The sequence below is a fragment of the Lutjanus erythropterus genome, chromosome 5 (genome assembly GCF_056507025.1).
Source record: "Lutjanus erythropterus isolate fLutEry1 chromosome 5, fLutEry1.hap2, whole genome shotgun sequence".
NCBI lineage: Eukaryota > Metazoa > Chordata > Actinopteri > Lutjaniformes > Lutjanidae > Lutjanus > Lutjanus erythropterus.
Genome location: NC_139321.1, coordinates 41,831,452 through 41,848,934, shown reverse-complemented (window position 1 = coordinate 41,848,934; position 17,483 = coordinate 41,831,452). Strand labels below are relative to the sequence as shown.

Here is a 17,483-nt window from a genome sequence, read left to right as displayed (position 1 = left end):
TATTATGGATGCATTAATGTAACCTTCCCTACAGTTTTGTTCCCCCTCCACTTTGCTGCCTCATGTTCATCTGCTGTCACTGGTTACTGCTGGAGTCTGTTTGATTTTAGTGCAGGTTATGTAAATGCAAATGCTGTAATTGATTAAACTTGTGATTTTAATACAATTAGTTTGGCAGCTTAAACACATTACTGCCAGGTGTGAAGACTACAGCAGACAGAGAGAGAGAGGTGGCTATTGATTCTCAGCAGATGCTTGTGTAAGCACATTGTCATATGAAAACCTTGCAACCTCACATCTTAACCTTTAGTCCTCTTCAGCTGCGTAAACGTGTACTTTTTTTCTTTTTATGGTCTCTGTATAAATGTGGATGAAGACACGTCAGGATAAAGTCAAGAATAAATGATCACCAAGCAGCACAAGGCTGTTTTCTGACTCACCTTCCACAATACTTGCAGATTCAGTGTGGGTCTATACATACATTGAATACATTTACAGTAATTGTCTATGTAAGCCATTTCAGACCTGTTTGCATTAGCTTGTCCTGGGCCATATGGCTGAAAAGTGTGGGCAATAAAAAAAGCACAAAGATATGGTGTTATGGTGTGACAATTCTGGGACAGTAGAGGAACATGTCATTACAAGGGTTATTTGGATAAACTGACCACATATTTGGAATTTAAATGGTTATTGTCTCGCCTGAAAAAATTCAGAATTAAAAAAAGAGAACAATTAAATTTTGGACAATGTTTATAACATCCCATACAGTTGAAAGAAGAATTCAGGGGCACCCCCCTGTAGCTCAGCTGGTAGAGTGTGTATTGAGGTTGTCAGTCCTCTGCAGCAGCCGCTGCTTCAACTTCCGTCTGTGGCCCATTGTGGACACCACCCATACTGTGGTGTCCACAAAGGCTGCGTTTCTGCTGCAAGGCAGCTGCCAAAAGTTCTGTCTTTCTACACAGAGTTTGGAGAAGAGTTTGAAGAGAAGAAAATAGTTCTCTCCTGAACACAATCAGTGATTTCCCCCCTCATTCAGAGATGGAGGCAGGGAGGGATGAAGGGATAGAGGGAGAAGAGAAAAGAGAGAAAGAAAAGAAACACACTGCCCTGCACCCGATGTTTTCATGTCTGTGACATATTGCATAGATGTAGACCATGAAACTGCAGTGAGAGGTGTCCTGTTGCTGATATCAAGAGGTGTATCTCGCAGAAAAATTAGGTGAGCCTCCAAATCTCTAGATGAAGAGTGGCAAGAGCAGTGCCTGACAGCAGCATGAGTTGCACTGTTCAAGCAGGCTGTGAGGACGCTGTAACCGGTTAATGTGGGCATCAAAATGAAACACCACACACACACACACACACACACACACACACACACACTGCTCAAACATGTAGTGTGAACCAGCTGATGGAGACAGAGGAACTCTTCACTTAACACATTTCTTCAACCATTGTGAAAAGTGTTAATTTAACTTCAGACTGGGTAATGTATCAATATTATATTGATATTGTGTTGTGAGTCTTGATATCATCTAAGATTTTGGATTCAGTTCATTAATATCATATCATGATATGAGGTGTTCTCTTTTCCTGGTTTTAACGGCAGTATATTACAGTGATGAACTAATCAGATGGTGCTAGTTGTTCTATTATTTGCCTTACCCACTTAATTATTATATCCATATTATGATTATCAAAACTCTCATAGTAGTAGTAGTAGTCATCCCTACAATATTGTGCATATACATATCTACATGTATGACCAACATATGTCTGTACTATTTGAGAGACAGTGTGTTATTTTACAGAAAATGGACATATGTGTGTGTATATTTATATATATATATATATATATATATATATATATATATATATATATATATATATATATATATATATATATATATATATATACATACATATATATATATACAAAGTTCTGAGACAAATTGAAAAAAAACTTTATTTATGAAAGATACAAAATTATTTTTCAACATAAGATCCACCTAACTCAATACACTTCTGCAAGCGATGTTTCAACCGAGAAATTCCTTCTTGATAGAATTCTGGAGCTTGTCTAGTCAACCAGGTCACAACCTCCCTCTTCGCTTCAAGTATGGACTGAAATCTTGTTCCTTTCAAACGTTCCTTCAACTTTGGAAATACGGCTCTAGAAGGTGAAGAGTCTCCATAAACATTTTGCAAAGCTTCAATGATTTCTGTAGTTTTCCATTGAAGTTTTGTTAGAAATTTGATGTTTGCTCGAACTTCAAATTGGCTCATTTTGGACGGTCAAAAAAGTTGGTTTTGTAATATGTAACCTTGAACATTGAATAACAAAGTTAGAATGCTGTAACTTGTCAAATTTGTTTATAAGTCATCAGTGGTACGATTCAAGGTCATTTTGTTACACTATTTTGACTCAGTTTGAATTTATGTCATTTGTCTTAGAACTTTTTGAATGCCCCTCGTATATATATATATATGTATGTATATATATATATATATATATATATATATATATATATATATATACATATATATGTGTGCATCAAGTCCCTGACAGTACGTAGTGACCAAGTGATGAGTGTCAACATGTTCAGTGATGTACTGTCCTGCATGTCAGCTGCTCTGTCCCAGCCAGTGTGTTACCACTCTGATCAATCCTGGAATCACTGTCTTTGATGACCGTATTGACTGTTCTATACAGCACTAACACATTAACAGACTCCAAATACAGCTCATAAATGGGATGTTAAAGAGGAGTGATAAAGGGCTCGTGTCAGTGTAAAGAGCACACCAATCAATTCACTTCACTGTTCAGATAACCTTGAATTATCCCCAAACAGTGTGAGTCAGCACTCAGCTTTAAGCTCCCAAGAGACATACATTACTCATGACCACCCCGCCCCCAGTTCACAGCTTTTCAGAGTTCTCAACCAATTTCATCACAGTGTTGTGGTGTGCTGATCCATCAGGTTAAAGTCCAACAGCTTTTACTAAACTCTGCATGCAAACACTGATGCGCAGATTAATGCATGTATACGACCTGGTGGTACACATGACCTATCTTTGAAAAAACAGTGTGGAGAAAATCTGTTTGCTAAGACATTAGCTCTATAACCTAAGTTACAATCAAGGTTTGCTACTGTGAGCCCGTTCTTTAAATGTTCTCAGAAATATTTAGATTAAATAATTGAACTGTGGGATTAAAGTAAGAATCAAGTATCGATCAATCAAAGATTGATGGGAATGATCATTTTTGTATAATGATTTTCATTTTCACTTAAAAATGAAATGAAAAATGAAAAAAATTAATGAAAAATGAAATCATGATCATGATCATGATCGTGTGTTTTGTACGAGGGGCGGGCAGTATACTGTTTCCACACAGATTTTGTTATACCATCATTACCATGATAAATGTTTTAGCATACAAAATTAGCATGCTTTACTATGACATGCAGGTTACGGGCTGCACACTAGGGATTAATATTCTTGATGAAAATGAGACATTTTCTACCCCGAACCCAAAGGTAAAACCTCAACTACACTCAAAGCACGCTGGTCATATTTCAAGTAACACTAAATTCAACAAGGAGAAATGTGGGTTCAACCTGACATTTAGTGTGTTGGTGACATTTATGTTAATCAACTTTAGAATGAACAACTTCAACTTCACTGCAGCTGCCCAGTTTATCACCTGCGTTTTTGTCGCTGTCTGACAGAACAGCCTCATGGCAGTGATACTTTACAGTTCTTCATATTACATACTAATGATCTTTGTTAAAACAAGTCATTTGGTGTTTTAAAAGTCATTCTATTAAACTGAGACAGAGTCAGAGCCACAGGCACGTGAGTCAGCAGACAGCTGCACCGTGCACGTCAGATACAGTTGGCCTAATAAGTGATCACAAACTTCAGCAGCATAAATTTTAAGTTATGTCACCCACCCCTAGTCTGTACCAAACAAATATATTTTTTTATGTCTGGAGAACAAGGGCATCTTTGCAGCACTACAGTACTTTATGAGAATGCTGTTTTCTCACATGTTTCCTTCCACAGAAACAAACTCAACTGGACAAACTCTACGGCCTAAAAACAAATTAAAAGCTTATTTCAGAACCCAGTGCAGATGCAGCCACAGTCCATGTGCAAACACTGACACACAACTTTATGCATATACACAACCTGGTGGTGCACAATCTGTCCAGCAAGAAACAGTGGCGAGAAAATCTGTTTGTTAAGCTGTTATAACATCTTGACAAGTATAGTCAAGGTGAGTCTGCTTCAAATTCTACATTTAGCCCTCTAGTGGACAAAAATTAAGCTTATTATTGAAGAAAAAATCTAAAAAGAATAAATTGGAGCAGCTGATCGGCTGAAAATGAAAGTTGGATACTGTCCAACCAATCGTGCATCCATGAATCCACCTAACACCTAACACTCCTTTATAAGCTGTGGGTCACTGGTAATTGTGGGGTGTGTGCCTAATCCAGCAAAATATGGTACTCCAGGTAAGGGTGATTCAATTATTATCACTATATCACTATATCTTTTCTTCAAATAACAGAATTTCACCTTAAAAATGTTTTGATATGTCCTCCACTTCACTACATGTGGGTCACACAGTTAGATAACTTGTCCTCCCAGATCTTCCTGGGGGATCCTGAGGCATTCCCAGGCCTGACGAGATATATAATCTGTCCAGTGTGCTCTGGGTCTTCCCTTGGGGGGTTTCCTCCCAGGTCAACACACTAATGACAGATTCTCTAGAGAGTTGCCAGCGTCAAATATTTCACATCAAGATTTCTCTGTGATCAGCTGCCAAAGAAAAAGTACTGAATACAAACTAAGATAAAAAAAAAAGTGAAGCTTTAACAGACAAATGTTTGGTATTTTACTGATAAATGATCAGTTATCTCAGTTTAAGTTGTGTGGCGTTTTAAATGACTTATGAAACAGTATTAATTTAATGCTGATGCCTTTATATGACCTACAGGAGACCAGTCATGAAGAGATCTGCTATTTCTGCTATTATTATTATTAATGTCTGTGTCTCCCACCTGCTTAGATTCTCCTTGAAATCAGATGAAATGAGCCTGTTTAACATTTTTCCAGCCAAAGTTACAGTGAATTTAGTTAAAAGGAAGCAGGAAGAGATTTTCATCTACAGTAGATCATTTAATTTTCATATACATATATATATCATCCTATTTTGTGGTTATTATGGTGGAAACATGACCACTTTTGTGCAGAGGCCTCCAAAATCAAAAAAACATGAAAATTCCTTGTGTAGCTTTAAATTAAATTCTGCCAATTAGCTAAACAATATGAGTTCGAATGAGGAACTTCATGGCTCAAAAGTCAATACTTTTTCTTAAAGGCATTTTTCAAAATCCTGTGCAAACACAGCCTCAGTCCACATGCAAATACTGACACACAAATTAATGCATACACACAGCCAAGCATATTTTAAAGACATTCATGGTTAATATACAAAGAACACACACTGAACACAGAGCTTTCAAAATGCAGCAGCACAACTGGAGTTGTTTTCGGTCAAATCTGGTCAAATTCAAGTTGTTAAAAAAAAAATATTGATATTTATATTGACCTCCTAGTAACATTCTGACTTGTGACTAAAAAAAGGTTTCAACCAAATTGTAAACATAATTGAGAAAAACTTACAAATTCAAGTGAAACAAACAGCAGTATTCTTTTTTAAGCTGGCCCAAAGTACTATTTTTTTTCAGTGCAGGAAAGCAAAGTGATAAAAATCAACATAATCAAAGGCACGTCTGTGGCAGAACTTCTCCTTGATATTGTGTAGGAGGAGAGATTCACATCCACAAGTCAATTCAAGAAAAACTGGAGAGCTGCTGCTCAGCTACTAGTTCTTATTTATGCCTTCAACAATAAGACATGTTGTTTTCCTGATGCCCCTGTGTGCACTCCTGACTCTGAGTGCATTGTTCAAGTGTATATAACGGCTGTGTGCTTGCGTATGCGCACATCTGCATGTCTTACACAAGCAGAAATAAAACTTTAAAAACAGATTTTAGCCGTGTTTTGAAGCCAGTTTCAGAGTCAGTCTGAGTTGCCTCATCGCCCACATCGATGCAGGCCATAACTTACACCTGAGGTGATTTGCATTGACTGTAAAATTGCGAGCACTCTGGCTGCGTTCCAACCCATCTCACATGGCTCTTTATCTCCAGGCTCTGAGCGGTTGTGGGCGAGCTGAAGTGTGCAAGTGTGAACTGTGAATGATACAGCTGTGAGCCTCTGATCATCATATCAGTCAATGCAGCGGCACCTTGTACCTGCACCTTTGATCGAGGCACATCGATCTGCTCCATAAATATTACACAACCATAATAATCAAAGCTTGAAGTACAAGTCAATAGTTGTTGTGACAAATGGCTTGAAAATACTTCAGAGATTTTATATGACTGGTGATTTGTCAAACACTGAATGTCAAGCACAGAAATGAAATAACCTGCAGCTGTCTCTTTGTATGCAACTAATAATCATTTTCATTGTAATCTGTTGATTATTAATTAATCAATTTGCTTTATGGTCAATAAATTATGAAAAGTGTCAATCAGTGTTTCCCAAAGCCCAAAATAACGTCCTCAAATGTCTTGTTTTGTCCACAATCCAGAGATATTCAGTTCAGTTTCATAAAGGAGTAAAGAAATCAGAAAATATTCACAACATTTATGGAATCTGTGAATTTTACTTTTTTTTTTTTAATTATTAAAACTGGTTAAGCATTTCTGAAAAAAATAGCTGTCAATTATTTTAACAATTGATAAATCTGATTAATCATTGCATCACTATTTATCGCATTTAAATATTTAACAAATAAGAAGCAACAAGACAGATTTTAGACGGATTTGACAGTAGAGTGCAGTCAATAGTGACGCGAGACTCGCTGATTCATTCAGTAATTCATACCTCAAACATAAAAATATGAAGTCTTACAATCTTTACTGTCTTAAAACATCTTGCAGAATGTTTCATTGCACGACATAAGTCATTCAGTAAAAGTATCCTGGGCACTGTCAGAGTCTCTTGAATCAAACAGTGGAAATCTCAGCTTCAGATAAAACAAAACAGTTGAACACCAGTGGAAATTCTAATAAAAAAGCATAGAACTTTAAATTTAAGAACAGTGAGGTGAAGCCTCTCAAAAGAACAGAGAGATAGAATAAAAAACCAAAAAGCAGGCGTTGTCAGGGTCTCTTTTGACTCAGACAGTGGAAATATCAGTTTACTATTGCAAACTCGAATAAAAAGCTCATTTAGAAACTATTTCCATTTAAGATCAGTCACAAAACAGCTAGGAGTATCCTCACAAAAGAGCAGAGGGGTGGAATAAAACCACATATTCATATAAAAGAGCAAAAATGAGAGTAAAGCCCATAAAAAGCCTCAAATCGAGCTTAGTCTAAAGTGAAAACCTCAGAAGCACAGTAACTCCCAGTAATCCATCATATCAGTGATTTTCCACCAGTGACTGTTCACTTCCAGCATCCAGCGGCTCCCTGCAGCCTCCTGCTTCACGCACACAACATGTGACAGCTAACAGTCAGTCCACTCTGTGGATCTATAGCCCTCGTTATCGATGGATTAATGATCGGAACAGATAGGCGAAGCGGAATCACATGTAGCCTATGGAAAACTGACATTAGAACAGGTCGATATGAAGCGCGGAAATGAGAGTTTCTACACGTGGAGGTCAAAAGACTAAATCCATGATAACTGTAGGCTTGAACTTTTACTTTATATGCTTTACTCTGAAAACTTTGGTAACTAGAATCTTTGATTGGACGCTGCATAATGTTTGAACATAGACATACCATCACTCCGACTCTCATCCTCTGGCATTTCCACAAGTTCATGTAACAATATTACAGTAATGTCAGGATGCCGGGAATTTTAGAATAAGCTCCCGACTGAGGACAGAATTTGAATGTACTGGACCCTGACTGCACCGTTACCTATTTGGAGATTTCCAGAAACCTCCGAGGTGACTTCAAACTCACATGTGAGCTCCACAAACTTCAGATTACAGCAGGAATATCAGGATATTAATATAGATTTTCCTTTGAGGAAGGTCACATTTTCTGTGAGCGTCACTTCATGTCCAGAGGTCAAACAATCATACTGAGACAGTCGAGCCAGAATCGTGGACATACAGTACGACAGACTGATAATCTGCGAGAATAAAGACGGACTGGACTCACCATTTCCTTGTTGAGACGCCACCGGGTCCTGCAAGCATATCACGACACTAAATCCCCATGAGCCACAGTCACATCGTCCTCCAGTCCGAGCTCAGCGCGAAACTAATGACTGAACCTTGAGAGGGAAAGTACGGCAGCAGCGCGGGGTCGAGGCTGACGCTCCGGAGTCTTCCACAGGGAATGTGGAGAAGTGTCCGTGCGCACACGCTCGGTGCGCGCCTGGAGACGCCGGAGACAGCCGGTGCAGAAGGGAGACGGAGCGCCGGGGCACGAGTGGGGAGACCTCGTGGATGCTGTGTGGCGGGTTCGAGGAGAGGTGAGGAGGAGACCCTGTGGATATTTGGAGAGACAGCACCGGACTGAATGAGCAGCGGAGATGTTGCGCTACGCCGCTTCACTCTCTGAACTCACAGAGGACATTTACCCGCTCTGGTGGTGTAGTCCCTCCTCTTCAGCCCTGAAGTGAAGGAAGCATCTCTCCCTCCCTCTTTCTCTCTCCTGTCATTGTCACTCTACATTTGTCCAACACAGTTCATTTGGTTGTGGTTATGTCGCTGCTTATGTGCGCGCTGGAGTGAAAGGAGAGATGTGATTCTGTAGGTCAAAGGGGCGCAGAGACAGATGTGCTGTGATCTTCTTTTTGATTCTGCAGTGAAAGATTAAAACAAACCTAAGCTTTACTTAAGTAGATGTAAGATGAAGTTTGCCCTTAACTTTGACTGTTGAACCTGAATTTGACCTTGAATGCAGACGGTCTTTGTGGCTTTGTTCATTTATGGCTACTGGCAATTTTTAAGTGACAATTGATTCATTTAGTTTAGAGCTGTGATGATTAATTGAACAATCAGTTTAAATGGATTAATAAATCAATTGTCAACAGTTTTGATAATCGATTACTCGTTTGAGTCATTTTTTAAGAAACAGTAAAAATTCTCTTATTGCAGCTTTAAACATGAATATTTTCTGGTTTCTTTACTTCTTTATGAAAGTAAAGGAATACTTTTTGGGCTGTGGGCAAAGCAAGGTATTTGAGGACGTCATCTTGGGCATTGGGAAACACTGATTTACCATTTTATAGACAAACAACTATCAATCAATTAATCAAGAAAATAATGAACAGATTACAGGACTATGAAAATGATCTTTAGTTGCATACAAACAGACAGCTGCAGGCTATTCCATTTCTTTGCTTGACATTCAGCCCTAGCTGAGTTATTGAAGTGCAAAGCAACCAGTCAGTGATTTGTATGGCGGGGATTCCCCTTGTTAGCAAAATGACCAAAAATGCAGCCCCCTTGTTTAAGGGATAGTTCACCCATAAATGAAAATTCAATCATTATCTCCTCACCCTCATAACGACTGACAGGTCAGGTTTATTTTGCTAGTCTACAAACAACATTGGAAAATCTCAAAAATAATGGAAGTGAATGGTAAGCAGTTTTTAAACGGAAAAAAATGTGCCTCCATACTGCTCATCTGGTGTAAGTCCCCTAAATCCTCAACATACCAAGTTGACTTGAAAAACGTCATCTCCACCATGTTTTTTATCCTGTTGTTTTGTTCTTTTAGTCATCAGGTTATACTGAACAGTTCAGTCAATCCAGAACCAGTCATTTTTGTCATTTTTGTCGAAAAATGCTTGAATGATCCATGATCCAGTTTAAATGAAAATGGGTAGAAGTCGACGCTAAAGCGTCGATTCTGATGCCTCCACCTGCAACAGTTTCATACAACTGTGACTTTTTGTGTTCCCTACACCTGATTGAAACCATTGATTCATTATAAATCCTATTTGCAAGTGTCCCAGGAGTTTGAGAAGTATGGCTCTATTGATACAGTATACAGTTAATGAGAAAAGATTGCAAGGAAAGAGCTATTACCTTTATTACCTAATAGTATCCAACATAGTTATTCAAAAATATATCAAAGTCAAATATAAAAAAGCTTTAAAATTGACCGAGTTATTGGCATAAGTGTATTTTTAGAGACAGGTCTGTCAGACGGCCATTTTGCGGCCATCTCGAAAGTGTTGGTCTCCAAAATTTAATCAGTTCATGTACCTGTTATAGAGTCTTAGCACACAAGATTTGGTGCAAATCCGTCCACCTGTTCAAAAGTTATCGCGCAAACAAAAATCTGTGACGGACGGATGGAAGGACGGACGCACAGACTTACGTACAGCCGGACAACCGGAGAACAGTATGCCTCCGGCCCAATACCTTGGGCAGTCTGAGGCAAAATAATAGTACCACTGCATTACTAGATGGCTTAATAAAGATTAGAGGGAAAGTTTACCCAAAAATCAAAAACAGATTCTGGCCTTTACTGCTGTTTATCCATCTATACTGTTTTGGAGTGCTTTGTCTATTTTGGAGAGCTCAGCCATGGAGATTTCTGCCAAAACAATATATTTGAAAAATTCAACAATAATGTCTCTTTCCAGAAATCATGACTCAGTTACTTATAATGACCTTCAGGTCCTGTTGTGTTATTTCCAGTAGAAAGAAAGTAGTTCCTACATAGAACTGCTCACAACAAAGTCTGTGGATTATATTGAATAACTGGGTCATGATTTTTGGAAAGAGACACTGGTTTTGAATTTATTTTAATGCATTTTTTGGTGCTTTAAGCACCACGAGTCAAGTGCCATCTAGTTCCATTATACTGGAGAGAAGGCAGACATCTCTACAGCTAATAGCTACACAACTCTGCAACTCACACCAAAACTGTTTTTTTTATTATTATTTTGTAATGAACTGTTCCTTTAAAAAAATAACAATTCCAATTTAAATTGTGATCAGCTTTAACGTGTCTCCTCACGAATTCACACTTTAAATTCTGCATGTAATTGATACATCAGTTCTTCCTATTTACTCCTGTGGAGACCAGATCCAAAGTCACAATCGTTAATGGTCGCAGTTTGGTTAGATTTACACAAAAGAAAAAGGGTTGTGCCAATAGATAATCCCATCATCCATCGCGACAGTTAACAGTCATCTCCTACTGAACCGTCTACAGTCGTAACATTGTGATTTAAAAGCTTTAAGTTTTTTGGTACTATTCATCATTCACAAGTGTACAACTGACATTTATTGTGTACGGCAGGCAATTTTGGTTATTTCCTCACAACCCCAAGCTGCTATTTAGGATCATTTACTTCCTAATCAACCGTCCTCCTGTTACCAATTGAGTTACATCTTTAGAGGGATGTGAGTCATTTTTATCCTTTTTTGTTAATAAGGTGTTTGGCATTAGAGCCCAGATTGTACCTTCTTTGTTTCTATCTCCACAAAGAGAGGTTCATCAGACTTTTTATTCATTTTATCCAATATCCCAGTCAGAGTTGACTGAGGATGATCAGTTGCATGAAAACTTTCCTCCTCTCCTTTAAATGTTTTACCCACGAGATTCTTAGAAGAGGTTTCTTCCGTTCTGTCTGCAAGTCTTCATCTTCAGGGGTTTTCCCTTCAATTTTTAAATCAGATGTTGTTGAACCATCGCTGAAAATACTAAATCTCAAATGTGCAATTTAAGCAATTTTAGACCCATATCCACATTACCCTTCCTTGCTTCAGTGCTGGATAAAATGGTGTATTCTCAGCTTTTATTCTTCATGAATGGTTACTCACTTTTTTAAAAATTTCGGTCCAGTTTTTGTATCCATCACAGCACAGAAACTGTACTTTTCCAGGTCGTTAATGACATCAGGATGAACATGGATGCTGGCGTTGTGCTGTCTTGGTGTTATTGGACCTCTCTGCTACATTTTGATACTGTCATGGCATATTAACTGTTCAACTAGAGAATTTGGTAGGTGGTACTGGGTCCGTGCTGGACTATTTTACCTCATACCTGAGTGACAGGACCTTCTCTATCTATTAACAATGTCCTCTCTAATTAAAAATAAAGTCACATGTGGTGTTGGTTCTTGGCCCTTTATTATTCACTATCTGTAGACAAATCCAGCAAAGTACCAGAAGTCTCTTCTCCGTTATCCATTTCTGGCTACTGTCACAACTAGGGATGGGAATCGAAAACCGGTTCTTGTTGACAACTGGTTCCCAGTGTTTCAGTTCTTTGGAATCATTTCCCAATTTTGCAAACAATTCCCTTATCAATTCCCGTGGGCGCAAATGACGTCACCACGCACCAGTGCAGCCAGCAGGAAACATGGCGCCCAAGTGGCACAAACGCTTGAAAGTTTGGTAACATTTCAAGAGAAGGGATGACAACAGGGCAACTTGCAATACTTGCAAAGTGGATATTTCATCAAAGGGAGGAAATACTACCAATATGTAGAAACATTTTCACACACAGCATGTGATAACTTTGAATGAATATCGCGTTTTCGATCCGTTCCGGAGTGAATCTCAACCCAGCAGCAGCAGCAACATTAGCATGTCCTCTGCTGTTAATACTAGGGGTGCAATGGATCGCAGTTGATCCGTGTTCCGTACGGATCGCCCTCTACGGTTCGGCATGCATGTGATCCACAGACCACATGTGAGCATCATAGTTTTACTGTCACTGTTACTTTTGTATAAGTTATTAAACCCGAAATCTCAATGCAGAGTTGCAGTGAACGGACAGGACAGATGCTGCTGTGTGCAGCTCATCTCTGTGAAGAGCGACTGATTTAAAAGCCGTCACGTCACCTTGAGTGAAATCCAGACCATAACTTTTTTCACTGATGTAACTCTGCTATCACCAAAGAAACAGATCATAAAACTGTGATGTTCATTGAAACTTTGGTGATATCAGCTGTCTTAACTTCTACACAGCTCCTCTCTGCTCACCAGTGCAGCTCTGTCTCACCCCGTCTGTGACACAGTGTGTCTGCTGATTGATCGTGACTTCTAACCAATCAGATGTGCTGTAGGCGGGACATTGAGCCAGACTACAGAGTGTAGTTATGTATTATACTGTACAGTATATAATGATCTAATATATGTATAATATATACATAGTACAGCAATGTATAAGTTTGAAGTTTTTAATATTATTACCATTATCATTATTATTGTCATTATTATTACAACTAACACTGCCTATCATGTTAGCACCATTTGCCTCATTGTAAAACCTGCTATTACTAACTTAAATGAATGCATTCTCATGCATTACATTTAGATGACCATGACAAGAGACAGAGTCTGACTGGCTCAGAGGCTGGCAGTACTCGCTCCAGTTCACGTCCAGCTTCCTGTTTGTTCTCCTTTTTTCCAAATGAGAATCGATAAGAGAATCAATAAAGAACCGAATCGTTAAGCGGAATCGAAAATGGAATTGGAATTGCAGAAATCTTATCAATTCCCCTCCCTACTCACAACCAATGTCTAACTACGATGTAAAATTTGAATAACGTTAATAAAAGGAAACTTCACCAGTTACTGAGGGCCACTGTCAATCTAATTAACTGTTCTGTCACTATTACTATAAGTAACATCAGACACGGTGTCTAGACGGGAACCCCAGATCCACAAGATCTCATGAGAATGAACATTTTGACCAAAACCATGAAAAATCTTGCAAGACTCTCACAAATTTGGGGTTCCCTTCTAGACCCAACCAGCAGACACAGAGAGTCATGGACACAACATGCCATCACAGTAGTGGAGGAACACACAAAGCTGGTTTTTGCCGCAGTTTTGACATCTCCTTCCATTTTTACGCTGATGATTCCCAGATCTATTTATCGAAGAATCTTCAGACCTCACCTCACTGAGAACACTCACACCCTGCCTTGTCTAAATGTTGAATTGAGTACAATGGGAATTGAGGACAATGAGTAATGGTGTTTGGTCCCAAAATACACAGGCATTCTGTCACTCTGTCCTTAATTACCAAAGGTCTACAGTTTACCCATGAGTCTAGAAACCTCAGAGTAATCTTTACTTTTTGACGCATTTTAACATTATTACCAAGTCGGCTATCAGGCAAATCAGGAACATTGCAAAAATTAGATAATTTCTCCCATTTTGTGACACTTTAATCCATGTTTTTGTTTCCAGATACTTAGACTACTGCACCTCCTTATTTGCCTGACTTCCACAAAAAACAATTAATCACCTCCAACTTGTTCAGAACACTGCAGTGCGAGTCCTAACTAGAAACCGAAAATTAATGCACATTTCTCCTGTTCTCGCCTCACTGCAATGGTTACTTGTGGTGTTCAGAATTGATTTTGCCTACTGACCAGCTGTTGCTCTCCTTCCCCAGACCAAGGCTTACAGAGAGGGCATTTGTTATGAGGGCTTCACGGCTGTTGAATACGCTTCTTTTAAGAATCAGGCAAACTACCTCAGTGTCATCCTTTAAAAGTCTTTTAAAGTTACTTTTACAGGATAGCTTTTAACTGAAGAATCTCTTTGTCTGATGGCTTTGTTTTATTCAGTTTAACTTATTGTCTTATCTTTTTATCTTTTTTTGTATTACTCTGTTGTGTAAACACACAAAAAAGTGCTATATAAATAAAGGTTGTTATTATTATGTGCAAAGATACATTATCACCACTTTTAGTTGCATCTTAAGTTCCGAGAATATATATATATATATTTTTTTTCACTCATTTTGAAAATTCAGAGATTGATAGCATCCCCTGGAGGAAGGCACAGCTCTCAGTGTTCAAAAAATATTCCTTGTTCTTTGGTCTGCTTGTCTGGTCAGGTCCTGTCTCTTTGTGTCAACATCATGGGGTTAGGACATCATTCTTTTGACATCTATGTCAGAAATGTATTTGTATGAAATGTCAGTGTGGATTACGGCTCATGATGTTCTCTTGCTTTTCATTTATTTTCAGAATTGTTGCTGCACCACAGATCTCACTACAGTGGATTCTTGAAAAAAAAAAAAAAAAAAAAACTTCTGAAAATTTTTACACTGTTGGATTCTATATGCACACCGGGTCCATATATGGATGTGGATCATCTATTTTATCTAAAAATAAACATTTTTAATGTTTTTGGGGTTTTTTTGGAAGGTTTTAAGACGAAATTGTATTTGGGTGGCAGCGGACATGCCACAGTGAAGATCTCTTAACTTCAGTAAAACCTGAATTAGCAGCACAGCTTGACGGTACATATATATACATATATATATATATATATATATATATATATATATGTATATGTATATATATATGCTTCAGACTACAGTGCTGTAGATATCCTGTAGCATCATGTCTGGAGGCTGTAGTGTTCTAATATGTCAAAGTCAGGTGACACAGTATAAAGAGCAAGAAAGTCTGTATGGAGGAAGTGAATGAGTCAAAGAAACTTTCACCCAGGACACTGTGGTTTGTATCCCATGTGAAAACCAACATTGCTAACTATGACCTTTTCCTCAACCTACAAAGGTGCTTTGTATACATATATATATATATGTATATGTGTGTATGCTGAGCTCCACCATCAGAGCTACATATGACATGGCTACAACTGAAGAAAAGAGACCTTGGCTATGCTCCTTGTGAGGTCCACAACTGATTATGTGTCATACTGGTAGCTCAATGTAGTGGTCACCTCCAAGAAAAAAATCATCATAGTGCTGAATCTTCAGGGATTGTAACACCAAGTCGATAGCCAAAAGCCTGTGTGTTGTTAAATCTATATGCCAAAACTTTTAATCATAAGTGTTGCAATAAATAAGCCTATATTGTGCAACATGTTAAAGTAAAATAATATAATTATATATAAAAACTTAATGGTGCAAGGACCCTATTGGATTTACTCGGATTCTTCTTTTTTTTGTCCTCTTCATTTTTCAGGAGCTAAACATGCTTGATGTGGCATGAAACTTGGCAAACACATCAGTCATGGTGAAAAATGTTGTCTGATATAGCTTTTAACCCCTGCAGCAAGTTCCACCAACATGCACGGAAATGAGAACATGCATGTATCCAGACACACAAAAAAGTCTGTAGGGACCCACAGTCTAAACCCAACAGGAAGTCGGCCATTTTGAATTTAGTGGTCAATTTTGGTGTTTTCCATGCATTTTATTTTAACAAACTCCTCCAACAGAATTCAATTTAATGATTTCAAAATCGGTGTGTGCCATCTAGACTAGTTTGTGATCAAAAGTTATTAAAAGATTTACCTACCACTGAAGGGCATGGCCATGGCATGCCTTTGAATTTTGATGTCTCATCATGAAATATGAAATTGCTATACCTTTAGGATAAATGATCCAATGCACACTAAACATCATATTTGATAAGAGTCCTGCCCTGAACAAATCTACATGACAATATTCTGTGATAGTCATAGCACCACCCACTGGCAACAGGAAATTAAATGTTGTAGAGTTTGACACACTCTTCATAGCAGCAACTCAAATCTAATCAGAAAGGCCTTAAGACCTTGTAAATGCTATATTGTGAAGACTGTGACATATTGGCCTTCCATGAGGGCATGGCGAACATCAATGTTTTGCCAAAACACAGGAAGTTGTATTAACTTCAGTGTACATGATCAAATCTCCCTGAAACTTCACATGGTTGATAACAGTCCAGGCCTGAACATATGATATGACTTTCATTTCCCTTTAAACAGCAAACTAAACAATTTCACCCTATTTTATATTGAGGCAATCCAAAAGTAACATAAAGTAATTGCATTAATTTAGTATTGTGATAGGTAATTAGTAACTTGAAATACATTTTTAAAGTAATCCTCCCAAAACCTATAGATATGACTGCAGAAAGAAAACAAGAGACACTGCTGTTAAACTTATTTTTTACTAAAAGTCGAGTGACACTTAGTTCCATTATATTCAAGAGAAGACAGACATTTTCACAACACTGCAACTCACCAAAAAGGTCTAGATGGAGAAACAAATGAGAGGAAAGAGGTTGGGGATTTGGGGATGAATGTCCCTTTAATTGATTTTTGGTTCATGTCTGTACACAGCTGGAGATGCAGAGAATAATGAATGAAGTGTATGAATGTTTTTGAGTGTTAATGTTAGAGGAGCTTTTGTCAGTTGCTTTGTTGTTGTTTTGTTGCTGTTTTGTCGGCCTGTACAAGGCGAACTTTGTCATACTCTAATGTCTAGTGTCCTTTAGTTTGAAGTGTAGTTTTAAGTGTCTCATGTTTATCTTGGACAATATAAAAAGACATGTCCCACCATTTCCTGTAGTCCACAATGTCCACATCACTTGTAGCAGGTTTCTTCATTAATGTCCTCTAGAAACCAGTGAGACCAAATGTCCTCCTTTCTGCTTCTACT

The 17,483-nt window shown here is 38.2% G+C and overlaps 1 protein-coding gene across 1 annotated transcript in view; it reads right to left on the bottom strand.

The window, feature by feature from the left end:
- LOC146327300 (5-hydroxytryptamine receptor 4-like) overlaps positions 1-9,161 on the bottom strand; it is a 182,140-nt gene extending 172,979 nt beyond the window's left edge. The window contains exon 1 of the mRNA XM_084718306.1: positions 8,256-9,161. The gene's annotated coding sequence lies outside the window, so the exon portion shown is untranslated. The remainder of the gene's footprint in view (positions 1-8,255) is intronic.
- Between the last annotated feature and the right edge of the window lie 8,322 nt (positions 9,162-17,483).